This window comes from Piliocolobus tephrosceles, chromosome 17 (genome assembly GCF_002776525.5).
Source record: "Piliocolobus tephrosceles isolate RC106 chromosome 17, ASM277652v3, whole genome shotgun sequence".
NCBI lineage: Eukaryota > Metazoa > Chordata > Mammalia > Primates > Cercopithecidae > Piliocolobus > Piliocolobus tephrosceles.
In genome coordinates, this window is record NC_045450.1 from 53743522 (window position 1) to 53755805 (window position 12284).

At 42.3% G+C, this 12284-nt stretch overlaps 1 protein-coding gene across 2 annotated transcripts in view; it reads left to right on the plus strand.

Moving 5' to 3' along the window:
- Positions 1 to 12284, plus strand: part of TANGO6 (transport and golgi organization 6 homolog) — a 264852-nt gene that overhangs the window by 43842 nt on the left and 208726 nt on the right. The gene's annotated exons all lie outside the window — the stretch shown is intronic.

Consider the following 12284-nt stretch of genomic DNA (forward strand, 5'->3'; position numbering starts at 1 on the left):
AAAAAAAAAAAAAGAAAACAGCTTTCAAAACTGTATTTCATAGGAAAAAGGTACAACTGCTTTGGAAAATAGTTTGACATTTCCTCAAAAAGTTAAACATGGAGTTATCATATGACCCAGCAATTCCACTACTAGGTATATACCCAAGAGAAATGAAAACATGTTCATATAGGCTGGGCGTGGTGGCTCATGCCTATAGTCCCGGCACTTTGGGAGGCTGAGGCGGGTGGATCATGAGGTCAGGAGATCGAGACCATCCTGGTTAACATGGTGAAACTCTGTCTCTACTAAAAATACAAAAAAATTAGCCGGGTGTGGTGGCGGGCACCTGTAGTCCCAGCTACTCGGGAGGCTGAGGCAGGAGAATGGCATGAACCTGGGAGGCGGAGCTTGCAGTGAGCCGAGATTGTGCCACCGCACTCCAGGCTGGGCGACAGAGCGAGACTCCGTCTCAAAAAAAAAAAAAAAAGAAAACATGTTCATACGAAAACCTGTATGTGAATTTAGTAGGTAGGACAGGGAGCAATTACAAATAGCACAAGGGATCTTTTGATGAAGGAAAGGTTCTAAAATTGTATTGTGGTGATGGTTTGGTAAATCTGTAAATTTACTAAAATTCACTGAACTGTATATTTAAAATAAATGATTTTATGGTTTTTAAAGTATACTTCAATAAACCAGTTTTATTAAGAAAAAAAAAAAAAAAAGACTTGGCACGGTGGCTCACGCCTGTAATCCCAACACTTTGGGAGGCCAAGATGGGCGGATCATGAGGTCAGTAGATCAAGACCATCTTGGCTAACATGGTGAAACCCCATCTCTACTAAAAATACAAAAAATTCGCTGAATGTTGTGGCGCGTACCTGTAGTCCCAGCTACTCGGGAGGCTGAGGCAGGAGAATCACTTGAACCCGGGAGGCGGAGGTTGCAGTGAGCCGAAATTGTGCCACTGTACTCCAGCCTGGGTGACAGAGTGAGACTCTGTCTCAAAATAAATAAATAAAAATAAAAAGATTAGCTGGATGTGATGGCGCGTGCCTGTAATCCCAGTTACTCTTGAGGCTGAGGCAGAAGTATCACTTGCACCTGGGAGATGGAGGCCACAGTAAGCTGAGATCACACCACTGCACTCCAGCCTGGGCAATAGAGCAAGACTCTGCCTCAAAAAACGAAAAGATAAAAAAATAAAAATAAAGTGTACAGGCATGCCTGTAATCCCAGCACTTTGGGAGGCCAAGGTGGGTGAATCACTTAAGGTGAGGAGTTCGAGACCAGCCTGGCCAACGTAGCGAAACCCAGTCTCTACTAAGAATACAAAAATTAGCTGGGCATGGTGGTGGGCACCTGTAACCCCAGCTCCCTGGGAGGCTGAGGCAGGAAAATCATTTGAACCCAGGAGGTTGTGGTCAGCCAAGATCGCACCACTGCACTCTAGCTGAGCGACACAGCAAGACTCTCTCTCAAAATAAATAAATAAATAAAGGTGCAGATCAATGGCTTTTATGTATATTCATAGGTATGTACAGCTGTCATCACTATCGTCTTTAGAACTTTTTATTCCCAAAAAAGAAAACCCCGGCCGGGCACAATGGCTCATGCCTGTAATCCCAGCACTTTAGGATGCCCAGGCAGGAGGATCACCTGAGGTTAGGAGTTCGAGGCCAGCCTGACCAACATGACGAAATCCCATCTCTATTAAAAATATAAAAATCAGCTGGACGTGGTGGTGCACGCCTGTAATCCCAGCTACTTGGGAGGCTGAGGCAGGAGAATCGCTTGAACCTGGGAGGCAGAGGTTGCAGTGAGCCGAGATCACGCCACTACACTCCAGCCTGGGTGACAGAGCAAGACTCCGTCTCACAAACAAAAAAAAAAAAAGAAAGAAAGAAAAGAACCCTCCCCCCACCACTTAGCTATCACTCTGAAATCTCTCCATCACCAATCCCCTGTCCCCTATACATAGACAACCACTAACCTGTATTCTCTCTCTCAAGATTTGCCTATTCTGTACATTTCATATAAATGGAATTGTACAACATGTGTTTTTTTTGTGATTGGCTTCTTTCACTTAGCATGATATTATCACATGGAGCCATACTTCATTTCTTTTCATTGCCAAATGGTATTCTCTTGTATTAACATGCCTCATTTTATCTGTTCATCAGTAAATGGACATTTAGGTTGTTTCCATAATAGCCATAATAACATTTTGGCTATTATGAATAATGCTGCTATGGACATTCATGTATACATTATTGTGTATATTTATGTGTTCATTTCTTTTTGGTATATACCTGGTAATAGAATTGCTGGATCATATAGTAACTCTATGTTTAACTGTTTGAGGCACTTCTAGACTGTTGTCCAAAGTGACCGCACCATTTTACAATCACATCAGCAGTACATAGGGTATAAAGTGAATTACATTCTTTCAGGTAAGAAGGCAGATACTTTTGTTTTGCTTTAAGCTTTCTGCATGATACTAGTAGATTCATAGATAGAAAATGCAAACTCATTCTCCATAGCACTCACTTCATTTCTTTTTTTTTTTTTTTTTTTGAGACAGAGTCTCACTCTGTTACCCAGGCTAGAGCATAGTGGCATGACCTTGGCTGACTGCAACTTACGCCTCCCACGTTCAAGTGATTCTCTTGCTTCAGCCTCCACAGTAGCTGGAATTACAGGCACCCACTACCACGCTGAGCTAGTTTTTGTATTTTCAGTAGAGACAAGATTTCACCATGTTTGCCAACTCCTGACCTCAAGCAATCCACCTGCCTTGGCCTCCCAAAGTGCTGGGATTACAGGCATAGGCTACTGTGCCTGACCTCACTCACTTTATTTGTAAAGTGGAATGTTTACTACCCTTTTATTTAATTTCACTATTTTTAAAAATAAAGTCTACCCTTTAAGGGTTGACCTGGCACACAAATATGGAATCAGATTGCTCAGAGATTGAAAGATGACATGGTAACTATGTGAATATAATGCTGTTTTTATTTTTTAATGCCTCATGGATAGACTCCTGAAAAGAGCGGTCTTCTAGGCAAAGACTTTCAGATTATGGAGAGATAAGAAATTATTAGAGCAGTCTAGAAAGCAGATGTTCTAAATTAGAGAACAGTGGCCTACTAACTTTCAGAAAGACCATGTCCCATCCAAGAAATAGCATGATGAAAAACTGCCAAGTGGTTGGGTTTAGAATGTTGGAAAGACTTGAAAGTACTGTCAGGATAGGGGTAAGACTAATTGTGACTAAATTTTGGTGGAAACCCCTTATAATATGCCTTGGAAGTCAGTAAACTTAGAGGGAGAAAAAAAAGCAAACAGAGTATTTCTTTCTAGCAAGGGAGTTATCCTATAAAAAACAGAGAGATCTGGACATAATGAATCCTGCCATGTCTCCTGTTCTTGGTCCCCAAAAAGGAGGGGGAAACCTTCATAGTTTGGTCAACAGTTTGGCGAATTTAAAGCCCCCTAGAGAGGCACGCAAACCATTAGTTTTCTGTAGACACTTGATTATGCACCCAGGATTGGCACTGTCGTGAAACTAAGAGGGGCGGAAGGGTAATTATTCTCTCTGCAAGGTTTTGGCAGCCAGCTGCAGTGGGAAAACAGAGGAAATGTGTATGTTGGAGGAAAATGGTAAACACTGGGTAAAATTTAACAACAAAGGATGTGTTGTGTCTATTAACTTTCTGTTAATACTAAATTATAGAGTACAGCTCAAAGGCAGGAAATAAGGAAAATATCGGGGCTGGGTAAATTGATCCAGCAGCTCACTAGGTAACATGGAGGATAACAAAAGAGTGTTTAATTTTAGAGAAGCATTCGGGAACATTTCCAGCTCTTTTTTTCCTCTCTCTCTTTTTTTATTCTTGTTAACAGATTTATTAAGATAAAAATTCATGTAACATACAGTCCACTCATTTCAAGTGTACAGCTCAGTGTTTTTTAGTACATTCATAGGGTTTTGTAACCATCATCAGTCTGATTTTAGAATATTTTTGTTCTTCTTAAAAGAAACCCATATCCATTAGCTGTCATTCTCCATTCTCCCCACTCTGCTCATAGCCTTAGGCAACCACTAATCTATTTTCTGTCTCTATAGATTTGCCTATTCTGGACATTTCATGTCAATGGAATCATACAATTTATGGTCTTTTGTGATTGGCTTCTTTCAAGTCTAGTCAAATGAAGCAGTCAGAGCGGAAAGGGGTCAAATAAATCTGTAACTGGTTGTCATTAATTCGTTGTAAACACCACTGCACTGGAGCCTGATATTTTTAAGGTTCATTCGTATTGCAGCATGAAGCAGTACTTCAGTGCTTTTTATTGCCAAAAAGTATGCCATTATATGGATATACCACATTTTACGTATCTATTCATCTGTTGATGGATATTTGGGTTATTTTCACCATTTGGCTCTCATGAATAATGCTGCTATAAACACTGGTGTACACAATTAGTTTTTGTGTGAACCTGTGTTATCACTTCTTTTGCCTATATACTTTGGAGTGAAGTGCTGGATCATATTGTAACTATATGTTTAACCTTTTGAGGACCTGCCACACTTTTCCAAAGCAGCTACGCCATTTTACATTCCCACCAGCAATATATGAGGGCTCCACTTTCTTTACATCTGGCCAGAATTTATTACCTGTCTTGACTTTTTTATTCTAGTCCTCCTAGTGGGAGTAAAGTAGTATCTCATTATCATTTTGATTTATGTTTCCTAATGGCTAATGATATTGAACAGCTTTTCTGGTGCTTATTGGCCATTTTCATGTTTTCTTTGGAGAAGTGTCTCTTAAGACCCTTTTTCCTTTCTTTTTTTTTTCTGAGACAGTCTTGCTCTGTCTCCCAGGCTGGAGTGCAGTGGCGAGACCTCAGCTCACTGCAACAACCTCTGCCTCCCATGTTCAAGCAATTCTATTACCTCAGCCTCCCATGTAGCTTGGATTACAGGTGTGCGCCACCACATCCGGCTAATTTTTGTCGATTTTTAAATTGGGTTATTGTCTTTTCATTATTGATGAGTTGAGGGATGGGCTCCTGGCTTAACAAACAGCTCACTCCAGAGAAATCCTCCTCACTGATCTCATCTCAGTCTCTCCATACTTTTTTTTTTTTTTTTTTTTTGAGACAGTGTTTCGCTCTTGTTTCCCAGGCTGAAGTGCAATGGCATGATCTCAGCTCACTGCAACCTCCGCCTCTTGGGTTCAAGCAATTCTCCTGCCTCGGCCTCCCCAGTAGCTGGGATTACAGGTGCCTGCCACCATGCCCGGCTAATTTTTTGGATTTTTAGTAGAGATGGGGTTTTACCATGTTGGTCAGGCTGGTCTCAAACTCCTGACCTCAGGTGATCCACCTGCCTCAGCCTCCCAAAGTGTTGAGATTACAGGCATGAGTCATTTCGCCTGGCCCATACTTTTTTTTTTTTGAGACCGAGTCTCACTCTGTCGCCCAGGCTAGAGTGTAGTGGTACGATCTTGGCTCACTGCAACCTCTGCCTCCCAGGTTCAAGCTATTCTCTTGCCTCAGCCTCCCAAGAAGCTGGGATTACAGGCGCCAGCCAACACACCCAGCTAATTTTTGTATTTTTAGTAGAGACGGGGTTTCGCTATATTGTCCAGGCTGGTCTCAAACTCTTGACCTCAGGTGATCCACCTGCTTTGGCCTCCCAAAGTGCTGGGATTATAGGCATGAGCCATCATGCTTGGCCCTTCCATACTTTTGGTCCTTCTCTCCCCTCTTTCTGGAAGAGCAGTTTTTATAATTCCCAACCTGTTCTCATCTTAGTCTGGTGTCTTCCTTTGGAGTGTGGGTCTATTTTATCTTGGTTTCTCACTGGGCATTTTCACCTTGACATCCCCTGTCATGTGCACCATTGCCACCACCCACCCGTGGCCACTCCAGAGGCTATGCACTAGCTGCAGAGCAGCCCATGTCACCTTTATACACTATCCTGATCAGACTGGAGGTTATCTGATTTTTCAGACCATAGCAGAATTCAAAGTTAAAAAATAGAAGTTAGAATAAGAAGGCACAATGACAAGAGAATGCCAGCAGAGAGGAACAAGAAAGAACACCAAAAAACTACTCAGAAAGAGTGTAAGAATTTGAAAAGCAAAGTTTGTTGGGACTGGTGTGTTCAATATACTTTGTTTAAAAAGGCAGGGATTGCATATTAGAAATATTTCCTTCTAGGGCCAGGCACAGTGGCTCACGTCTATAATCCCAGCACTTTGGGAGGCTGAGGCGGGTGAATCACTTGAGGTCAGGAGTTCGAGACCAACCTGGCCAACATGGTGAAACCCTGTCTCTGCTAAAAATACAAAAAAAATTAGCTGGACGTGGTGGCACACGCCTGTAATCCCAGCTACTTGGGAGGCTGAGGCAGGAGAGTTGCTTGAACCCGGGACACAGAGGTTACAGTGAGCCGAGATCGCACCACTGCACTCCAGCCTGGATAACAGAGCGAGACTCTGTCTTAAAAAAGAAAGAAGAAAGAAAGAAGTATTTCCTTCTGAAAGCATTAAAATGTAAATAATTTTTTTTTTTTTTTTTTTGAGACGGAGTCTCACTCTGTTGCCCAGGTTGGAGTGCAGTGGTGCAATCTTGGCTCACTGTAAGCTTCGCCTCCTGGGTTCATGCCATTCTCCTGCCTCAGCCTCCTGAGTAGCTGGGACTACAGGTGCCCGCCACCACGCCCGGCTAATTTTTTGTGTTTTTAGTAGAGACGGAGTTTCACAGTGTTAGCCAGGATGGTCTCAATCTCCTGACCTCATGATCCACCTGCCTCGGCCTCCCAAAGTGCTGGGATTATAGGTGTGAGCCACCACACCAGCCTAAAATATAAATACATTTTGGTATTTAAAGAATAAACCCTTGGGCTGGGTGAGTGCTCACGCCTGTAATCCCAGAACTTTGGGAGGCTAAGGCGGGCGGATCACGAAGTCAGAAGATCAAGACCATCCAGTGCTCTGAATGAAAATTTTATTATGGGAACAATTGTAGAGGAAGGCCTTTTTACTCTTGTATCCTTCACTCCAGCAGGGAGTAGAGCCGGTGGTTCTGATGGCTCTGGGGGGCCAGGAGGAAAGTTCTCCACATATAGGTGCATTCATAGGTGCTAGTTGAATTGAATTGAAAACTTGGCACAGCCACGTGTACTTTATCTGCATAAATGATTCTCACTTCTATATATGTACCTTCTATCTGGTAAAATTATCTAAGACATAAAGGGGATATGCAACTCAAAACACTTTTAGTCCAGTGGTTCCCCATTCTCCCCTTCTGCTCTGAATGCCTGGGGCCCAGTCCTTAGAATACGTAAATTCTTTTGTCCTCCCTGGCATGAGAAGGTTTAATAGTGTATTCTTTGCCTGGAGAGGTGAAGGGAGGCCTAGATTGCACAGAGATTGGTTCTGGGTAGGACAATAGAAGAAGAGAGCTACACTTCCTTTTTATTTGGACATTTTTTGCTTGTAAGAGGACTGGCTAGATTCTGAAATGGGGAAAACGTTTCCTTTTAGCATTCTTCACAGTACTTGCCTGACAGTCTTCCTAAAAGCAGAAGAAATGTTAGGGTAGGAAAAACTAGGAGGCACTTAATTAGTTTATTTCCTACCTTCTCATTTCCATTTTATCTCTCTGTTTCCAGATTCAGGGAATCTTGACTGTAATTATCCAAGTCTTTTCGGCATCTAATCTTAATGAATTTCTAATTACAGTTATGCTGTCAGATTGGATATTTGACTCCTCTTTCTGAATTTTTAATTAGATTTGCAGAGTAAATTAGAATAATAGAATCTTAGAACTGGAAGGAACTTCAGAAATAATTTAGTATAACCTCTCACTTTTTAAATAGACTTTATTTATTATTATTATTTTTTGAGATGGAGTTTCCCTCTGTCGTCCAGACTGGAGTGCAGTGGCGCAATCTCAGCTTATTGTAGCCTCTGCCTCCTGGGTTCAAGTGGTTCTCCTGCCTCAGCCTCTGAGTAGCTGGGATTATACCTGGGATCACAGGCATGTGCCACCATGCCTGGCTGATTTTTGTATTTTTAGTAGAGGTGGGTCTTCGCTATGTTGGCTGGATTTTTCTCGAACTCCTGACCTCCAGGGATCCACTCACAGCCTCCCAAAGTGCTGGAATTACAGGCAGGAGCCACCATGCCCACCAATAGACTTTATTTTTTAAGAGCAGTTTTAAGTTCACAGAAAAATTAAGTGGAAAGCATAGGGAGGTCACATATATTTATCTCCAGACAGCCTGGTACATTTGTTACAATTGATGAACCCACATTAATGCCTCAGTATCATCCAAAGTCAATAGTTTACATTGGGGTTCACTGTTGGAGTTGTATAGTCTATGAGTTTTGACAAATTAACCCCTCATTTTGTAGTAAAGAAAATAAAATCCAAAAGATTTTGTGAAGTGACTTGTTCCATATCATACAGTTGGGGAGTGCAGAGCAGGTCCAGGAACCAATCTTTCCTTCCCTTTCACTCTCCTTTTCTGTGTTTAGAAAAGATCGTGTTTGCACATGGTACAAATTTAAGAAGGACAAAAAACTTTATAGTGAAAAGTTAGTCTCCTTCTAACCTTGGTTCCCTGCACTGGCAATAATTCTTTCTGGAAATGTCCATGTGTAATTGAACTGTGACCTTGAATTACAAGCAAAAGACCAAAAGAAGTATCCTTCAAGTCTGTGGGAATTGCAAATGTTAGCTTTTCTAAATGCTTTGGTTCAGACTCTCTGGTATGGTGTAGCTCCTTTCAGCCAGACAGACCTAGGTTGGAATCTGGCTCCAAAGTTGACTGTCCGTGGGACTTTAGGTAACTTATTTAACATTTGATTTGTGGGGATGAAATAAGGTAACTTGGTGGGTTCATGGCATATTGTAGCACATAAGTGCTCAAAAAACTGTCAGTTCTCTTTTGGTTCAGGGAAACTTGTTTTTTAAGAAGACGATCTTATGCAATATGTTCTGAAAGCATGCACAGTGCAAAATACTTGCTATATTAGGTAACTTGCCTTGTTCTTTTTTCCTCTCACAAGTCTTAATTACACTCAGCAAGTGCATTAGAAGTTCTGGAACACTACTATCAGAAAGATCACTGTAATGTTTTAGAAGGCTGTATTTGACTAGTTTAATCTTTAGGAGGTGTAAAATCAAGTTCCAGCCTGTACTGAATTTCAGTGTTAGGATTCCTTCAGCTTGATTCCGAACAGGCCCGTCATGTTTGTATTCCCACACATGTACATCCCTGTAAAAGATAAGCCCGTAAGTTAAGAAAATATTTCCATTCACAATAGCATCGAACATATAAAACATTCAGGAATAAATCTAACATTTGTATGGGGTATATATATTTCACAAAATCCTTTAACATGAATTATCTTAATTTGTCCTTATGCCAAAAGCTTGATGTCTACATTATAAATGAGAAAATGGAGACTGAGAGAGACTTAAATGTCTCATCCATGTTCACTCATTTAATGTGTAATTTGGGGCAGTCACAAAGGTGACAGAAACAAAATTCACATCCAAGTTTCCTGACTACTGACTTCCCTGTGCTCTTTCAACTACTCTGCAGTAGTTTCTAAGGGACATGCTTAGCAATGTCATGGAAGTCTATGGAATGAGAAATGGGGCACGTGCCCAGGTGTGGTGGCTTGTGCTATAATCCCAGCACTTTGGGAGGCCAAGGCAGGTGGATCACCTGAGGCCAGGAGTTCCAAGAACAGCCTGGCCAACATGGCGAAACCCCATCTCTACTACCAAAAAAATAAAAAATAAAAAATTAGCCGGGTGTGGTGGCAGGTCCCTTTAATCCCAGCTACTCAGGAGGCTGAGGCGGGAGAATTACTTGAACCTGGGAGGCAGAGGTTGCAGGGAGCCAAGATTGCACCAGTGCACTCCAACCTGGGCAACGGAGCGAGACTCCATCTCAAAAAAAAAAAAAAGACTTTGGGAGGCTGAGGTGGGTGGATCGCTTGAGGTCAGGAATTCAAGATCAGCCTGGCCAACATAATGAAACCCCATCTCTACTAAAAATACAAAAATTAGCCAGGTGTGGTGGTGGGTGCCAGTAATCCCAGCTACTCAGGAGGCTGAGGCAGGAGAATTGCTTGTACCCAGGAGGCGGAGGTTGCAGTAAGCTGAGATCGCACCATTGCACTCCAGCCTAGGTGACAAGAGCAAAACTCTATCTCTAAATAAATAAATAAATAACTAGCTGGGCATAATGGGCATCTGTAATCCCAGCTATTCAGGTGGGTGAGGCAGGGGAATCACCTGAACCTGGGAGGCGGAGGTTGTAGTGAGCCGAGATCGCGCCACTGCTTTCCAGCCTGGGTGACAGAGCAAGGCTCCCTCTCAAGAATTCAAAAAAAAGAAAGTAATGGAGCATGTGAGAACTCCTTTCTGTTTTGTTTTATTTTGTTTGCTTTGAAACAGAAACACGTGTTTATTCTTAATGTTTTTTACCATTTTGATTCCACCCACTTTTTTCTTTCTCTTTTAAATTTCTAGCCAATCCTTCCAGAAAAATGCCATCCTCCAGATATTGAAGGTAGATGCTGTACAAGCCAATATAAAGTCCAGCTTTGCTCAGTCCGCTCTCCTTTTCATGGTTAAAGTTCTATGATTCTGCTCTGTTAGTTAGCACTGATGGAATCGCCTCTAGCTACAGCTTAAAAAAGGAAGGAAGGAAGAAAGGAAGGGAGGAGGGGAGGGAGGGAAAGGGAAAGGAAAGGAAAAGAAAGGAAAGGAAAAGGAAAAGGAGAGGAAAGAGGGAGGAAAGGAGGGAGGGAGAGAGGAAGGAAGGAAGGAAAGGAGGGAGGGAGGGAGGGAAAGAGAAAGGAAATTCATAGGGCATTGTAACTTCCCCACAAAAATAGAGCTTTTGAGAAAATAAACAGCAACCTACTTTGTTCATTTATTCTTTGATTCAATCAGTCACAAAAACATTTATCAGGTATTTACTGAATGCCAGACACTTTGCCAGGTTCACAAATACAGAATGCTGCCTTCAAGAAGTTCCTAGTCAGGTAGGCAAAGAGTTACAGTAGTGTGTAGGCCATAGCTAAGATCATTCTATCGCTTATTGCAGAGTAGCGCTCTAAGCTTAGATGAAGGATTGTAAGGCTTAACCACAGACGCCTCATATCATAGCTGGCTGGATCTGCGAAAGAAAGCCGAGGGGCAATCAGGAAGAAATGTGGAAATCCCCAGAAAGGAACAAGGAAATCACCAGACTGCCACTGGAGTTGTTGGTACCAGTCTGTATCCTTGCCTAATCTCTTTTCATTGACCCACATTGGCCTCTGACTTTGCCTCTCAGCTCTTGCTACATGTTTATATTTGAAAAGCCACAGGTAAGCAGAGGTTCAGTCTTTCTTTTTTTTTTTTCTTTTTTTGAGACGGAGTCTCTCTTTTGCCCAGGCTGGAGTGCAGTGGTGTGGCGTGATCTCGGTTCACCACAACCTCCACCTCCCCGGTTCAAGGGATTCTCCTGCCAGAGCCTCCCAAGTAACTGGGGTTACAGGCACCCACCACCACACCCAGCTAATTTTTTGTATTTTTAGTAGAGACAGGGTTTCACCATGTTGCCAGGCTGGTCTTGAACTCCTTACCTCAGGCAGTCTGCCCGCCTCGGCCTCCCAAAGTGCTGGGATTACAGGCGTGAGCCACCGCACCTGGCCAGGTTCAACCTTTCTTCAAGGCATCCTTTCACTTACTCTCAGAGAGGCTTTTATCATACCACACAATTGAAAAGCTACCTTCAGGGTCTCTCCCTTCGCTGCTTCAGCTTTCCCATATCTTGGTATTTTGTTTGGGGATCCCTAGTTGTAGAAATACCTAGAGTGACTAGAAAACCTTTCAACTGAACATGATTTCATCTTTAAAGGACTAACCTCAGGACTGACAGCATAACAGAAAGCATATGAGGAAGTGTTAGAAACTTACTACATCTGGTCACATTGAAGCTTCAGTTGCTTTTTTTTTTTTTTTTTTAGAAGGGTGGTTAATTTTTTTCAACTAGTCTCACCTCTTAATGATTGAGGTACCAAAAGGGAATTCTGAAGGAAATGAGCAGTGTCAGTCAAGTCAGAGAATCATAGATGAGATACGAAAGAGGCCTTACAGCACCATTTATCGAACCTCGTTTTACACATAAGGAAACAGATTCAGAGAAGTCCACTGATTTGTGTTAAGTCACAAAACTGGTCCATGGAAATACTGAATCCAAGAGGCGGAGGTTGCAGTGA